This window comes from Nelumbo lutea, chromosome 3 (assembly GCF_056320005.1).
Source record: "Nelumbo lutea isolate HS-2025 chromosome 3, American lotus-T2T, whole genome shotgun sequence".
Classification (NCBI taxonomy): domain Eukaryota; kingdom Viridiplantae; phylum Streptophyta; class Magnoliopsida; order Proteales; family Nelumbonaceae; genus Nelumbo; species Nelumbo lutea.
Window position 1 is genome coordinate 15,672,862 of NC_142686.1, and position 6,000 is coordinate 15,678,861.

Genomic DNA, 6,000 nt, shown 5'->3' on the forward strand with positions numbered 1-6,000 from the left:
CCGCATCCTGCCCATGAGTTTGGCATCAATCCACGGGTAGGATTCATCTGACCTGTACGGTGGGGGTCAGATTTCTGAGGTGGATTGAACTATAAAAACCCCTTTTTTCATTTGTCCAACCATGGTAAGAGCAAAATAAAACTCACAGCTTCAAGCAAAACTTCAACTTAAAGTCTTAAATCATATCAATAGGAGATTCTCCTAAATATAGGTTCCACGGTGGTATGAAATCATTTTTCCCTTTTGTTTTTACCCTTTTCCCTCCAGAAATAATTCTAAGATAAAAAAGTTAATTTCATTGAAAAATTGAATTACATATAGATTATATAAAGAAGATACTTGACTTGTAGGTTATAAAAGTTAAATTTGATAAACTCACGGGCATTTTTTGACTTGTAGGTTATCTATTTTCTCATTTCGTTTGAATTTTTTTTTTATTTTTTTAATTCCATGTCATTTTTAAACAACCAATGAGATGCACTTTCTCAATAACCTAAATAATCGCTTCTCCTAAAATTACTCATAAACTACTTCCCCCACTATTTCCAAAATTATCTCTAATTCCTATTTATCTTCTAAATTATCTCTAATTCCTATTTATCTTATAAATTATCTCTAATTCCTATTTATCTCCAAAATTATCTCTAATTCAGTAGAGAGTTTATCTCCTAAATTATCTCTAATTCTTATATATCATCTCTCATACTTTTTATCTATATCTATCTAAAGAAACTATGGATTAAAAAATTTAAGAATTATTTAAATATTCTAACAAAATTATAAAATAACTAAAATATTTATTAAAAACACAAAAAATAATTTTATATTTTTATAAAATATATCACAAAATTATGTACTAACAATTTAAATTATGTTTTTCTGGATTATCAATTTAAATATTTTTTAAATATTTAATAATATGTAATAGTTTTAAATAAATAAAATTCAAATAACAAAAAAATTTAAATATTTTATAAATTATTTAAATATTTAAATAACTAAATATTTATCATAACTAGATTTTAAATAGTTAAAATAACGAAATTATATAATAAGTTAAAAAAAATCTTCAAAGTAGAAAAATAATTATAACATAATATTTAAATGAATAATAATTTAATATATTAAAAATTTAATAATGAAATTATATAATCATAGTATAAATTGTGATTTTGTAGTATGTTCAACCATCTTTGGAGCAAGGTTTGTTGTTTGGAGGTCGCTCTATAGAGGTAGCAGCGGCAAGATCTATGGAGTCAGTTGCTTGGAGGGCAACGGTGCCAGTCGTATTGGATTGGGCATTAATGAATTTGTGGACCTCATCTTGAAGGACAAGAGAGTAAGCCTTGCCAACGCTAGGCAGAGGATCCATTAACAGGATTTGAGAGCGCACATGGGGGCATAGGATTGATTGAGACCCATGAAGAATGGCATGAGATGTAACTGTTGTTGGTAAATGCTCAAGTCCTTGGAGGATGTACAAGAATAGGTCAGGGGTTGTGCGAGAGTGGTGGCAATAGGTAGAAGATGTTGGTAATGAGTGCCGATGGCATGCTGGAGCTAATAGATTCGGGGTCTGTTGTTGATGGAGAAGCATTCTCAAAGATGTTTCCAAAATCCAAATGGTGGATGTAGATTCAACATTGAGAACACTTGGTGCAAGGCCTTTGTGTAGTGAATTTAAGATCCATGACAGCACCATGTTGTTCACTTGAACCCGAGATGGAAGGAGAGGATCTATCGATGCTGGTTTACTTATGGAACCATCAAGGCATCAAAAAATCCCATACATCTTGTTCTTGGCTGATAAAGCCATGTTCAACAGCCCGCTGAAGAGCCATGCATGGTGTTGACGTTTGGTGTGGCTAAGTAATTCAACAACCTCAATTACACCATCAAAAACTGCTACATTTATCTTTTGAGATGAATGTTGTAACAGTCACAATTACACAACTAAAAACTGCTACACTTATTGTGACTTCTCCACTTCCCTATTTTCTTCTATAAAAGGGATGCCTCCTAGGGGTAGTATGTGTATGGAGAGAGAGCATTAGAAGGCTTAAAAGATTGGGAGAATTTCATCACCATCTTCTGACAAGATCTACTCCTACTCTATTTGGATCATTCTTCTTCTTCTCTGCTACCATTAAGGGTTTCTCTCACACCAGCTCAAAGCAGTCATCTATGCCCTTTTGAGTGCTTCAAGGCTTTGTTAAAGGCATTTCGCACTAGTAAGGTGATTAGTTTGTAGTTCTCTCATCAAGGACATGAATAAACATATTTTTCTTTCTTCTTCCATGGATGTAGGTCTCTTTGACCGAACCACGTAAATCTGGTGCCATCTGTACCTTTCTTTTGCTCTTATTATTTGCTTTATAATTCACATATTCCTCAATTATTTTTTCTTGTTTGCCATACTAATTAATCGATAATTCAGAGTTTAATCCTAACAAACTGGTATTGGAACATTGTTTTGGGATTATTTACCGATTAATTTTGTTACTAATGGCATCAATGAAGTTTGACATTGAGAAATTTGATAGATTTGTGAATTTTGGTCTATGGAAGCTCAAGATGAGAGCAATTCTGATTCGGAACGGCTTGGAGAAAGCCTTGGTAGGGCAAAAGAAAAAGCATGAATCCATGTTCGATGAAAAGTGGGAGGAGATTGATATAAAAGCCATGTCAGCTATGAAGGGTTGAGAGATCCATCACATGGACGCCCAAAGATTGCGGAATAAGGGGCGAATTTCAAAAATTTTTCTCTCCCTTCAACTGGGAATCACATTCCCTATTTAGAAAATCATATTTTCAAGGATAAATCTTGAACCTTTAAACTGAACCAGATCTGAACCAAAAGGAATGGGAGAGAAAGATACCCGATACGGAGAAGCAATATCTCCCAACGAAGGTGTTCACGCCCAAGGAAGGATCCAAAGACTGCTCCCACTAAAGATGGCGCAGTGCGGGATGGAGCAGAATCAGCAGTGTTCTTCCCCAAGAACTCTGTCCTTCGCAAGAAACAACAGGATGGAACGTGAGCACAGCTCCCTTTTCAATCCTTTCTCAAAGAATTGATGTCAAGATCCAATCTTGACTTCTCCCACAGCTGGAGATCGAATTGGCAAATAGGGCGGCAAGAGCAGGGAGGCGGCAAGAGAGTATTTGTAGGGTGCAGAATTCTCTCTTCTTGATTTCAACACTAAAGAGGATCTGATGTGTTTATTGGTCTCTCTCAAGGCTACCGCCCCCTCCTTCCTTTTGTTAACTTGAAAAGATCAGCTCCTAACTGCTGCCCAGTTGGGCTTCCTTGTATGGCGTGGGACCCAAGCATTGATCTACACATCAGCCACATGGGTTCGGCCTAGCCTTTGTTACAAGGCCTGGTCGAATACACTGTTAAAGACAGTGCACCCCCTGAAACCCATCAAATGGGCTCTATGGGCCCAACACTTACCCTAAGTGGTCCCTGGGCCAAGCCACCTTAAAACACCCAGGGACTGTGGGCAGATGCAAGATTAGCCCATTAGGTATTATCCTCAATGGTTTTACACTTAACCTCTCAGCCCATAATGATCATACACTGCCCGACAAGAGAGGACCTCTCTCTCGGTTGCAAGGAACAGTGTTGCACTCTCCACTTATATGGATCCTGGGAATTAAAACCCTTTTGCAAACATTTTAGAAACCACAATATATATACTTTTATATCTCATATAAAATATATTTTGCAAAACAAGTTTCAACGGTTGAAATCGGCTGCCGGCAGTCTTGGTTTCCAACAGTGAGAGTGCATCCCCGATCATTACCTTTGTCCGACAAAGGGGCTGATCCTGTCACTATGATCACCCACTCAGATGAATTCTCGGATTGTCCCAACATACCCAGGTTTTGACCCCCGCTAAGGATCTCACTGATTGGTACATCAAAGACAGCCCGATCCGACACCTAGTGCAGTATCATAATCGAGTCTAGGAGTTGGGTGTAACTTTCCAGTTTTGCCCATCAATCTCCAAGGTCCAGGGCAATACTGGAAATCTGGTCCAGTTCAAAGATTCAATTAATCCCACACTGTATGTGCCTAGGGTCTCACCTCGGTAGCTGAGACAAGCCACCCCAACCGACTTGGTGGCACCACAGTGTCAGCCTTGTCAAGATAGGTCTCCCCAGACTGACCCACTAGCTGTGAACATTCAAAATTAACACGAGTCTCAATAAGTGTCCAGTTTAAGGGTAATACACAGAAACATACCAAGGGAACATGAATCAAATATGTACTTTTATTCATTTACAATAAGCTCATAAAGTACATTAATTTTGATTGAAGTTAAGGGCATACAAAACTGTCTAACAAGCTATTCATTTGTGCTTATCGAACGAGGTTCTTTGTGAAGTTGCTAAAGAAACCTCTACAGCAGAATTGTGGCTCAAGTTGGAGTCACTCTATATGACAAAGAGCGTGACCAATCGGCTTCCGCTGAAAAGCAGACTTAAGGACCTTCGTCTTTGGGAAGGTAACTCGATTAAAACCCACCTTGATGAGTTCTTCTTGATTGTCATGGATCTACAAAATATTGATGTTGTAATTGATGATGAAGATCTAGCTATCACTCTTTTATTTTCTTTACCTGCATCATATAAGCATTTTAGAGAGACCTTATTGTATGGGCATGAGGAGATTACAGTTGAAGATGTAAAGAATGCATTGTTACAATGCGAACTGATTGATAATCAACTGACCAATAACCCAAGTAACTCTACAGCCGAGGGTCTCATTGTTCGTGGCAGGCCACCTGAAAGAAGTGGCAGCAATAAGTCAAAGGGTCGATCTAAGTCAAAGCATCGTAATTTGACTTGCAACTATTGCAAAATGAAAGGTCATGTTAAGGCTGAATGTTTCAAGTTGCAAAATAAGCAGAAACATCAGGCAAGTGGTGACACAAAGAAAGATCCTCATGCCGAAGCAAGTGTTGCAGCGGATGAGTCAGAGAATGATCTTCTGCTAATTGCAAATGCAGTTGCAAGGAAGGATTCAAAATGGATTATGGACTCAGGATGTTCTTACCACATGTGTCCCGACAAAAGTGCATTCTCCACATATGAAAATTTTGATGGTGGAGTTGTTTTGATGGGCAACAACGCAGCTTGCAAGGTTGTCAGTAAAGGGACCGTCCGGGTGCATATGCATGATGGTATTGTGAGGACATTAAATGAAGTCCACCATGTTCCTGATCTAAAGAAGAACTTGATTTCTTTGGGTACACTCGACTCCAGGGGTTGCAAATATTCAACTGAATGTGGAGTTCTTAAGGTAACCAAAAGTTCTTTGGTAGTTATGAAAGCTAACAAGGTTAGTAGATTATATGTATTGCAGGGAAGTACTATGATAGAATCTTCTGCTTTGGTCTCGTCATCTATGTTCGAGGAAGATCTTACAAAGATGTGGCATATGAGGCTCGGACATATGAGCGAGAAAGGGATGACTTCTTTGAGTAAGCGAGGCTTACTTTGTGGGCATGTCATAGGTACTCTTGAATTTTGTGAACATTGTGTGTTTGGTAAACACAAAAAGGTTAGCTTTGCCAAAGGGATACATAGGACCAAAGGTACACTTGATTACATCCATTCAGATTTATGGGGCCCTTCTTGTGTTTCTTCAAAGGGTGGAGCAAATTATCTTCTGTCATTCATCGATGATTTCTCCAGAAAGGTATGGATGTATTTCCTCAAAAGTAAAAATGATGTGTTTGAAGTCTTCTTGCAGTGGAAAACTATGATCGAGAAGCAGACAGGAAGGCAGATTAAAAGGTTGAGGACTAATAATGGGTTCGAGTTTTGTGAGTCTGACTTTACGAATTATTGTTTGAAGGAAGGTATCATTAGACACCGCACCTATGTTGGTCGACCACAACAGAACGGTGTGGCAGAGCGGATGAACCGCACACTCTTGAAAAGGGCTTGTTGCATGTTGTCCAATGCAAGTTTGGATAAGTTCTTTTG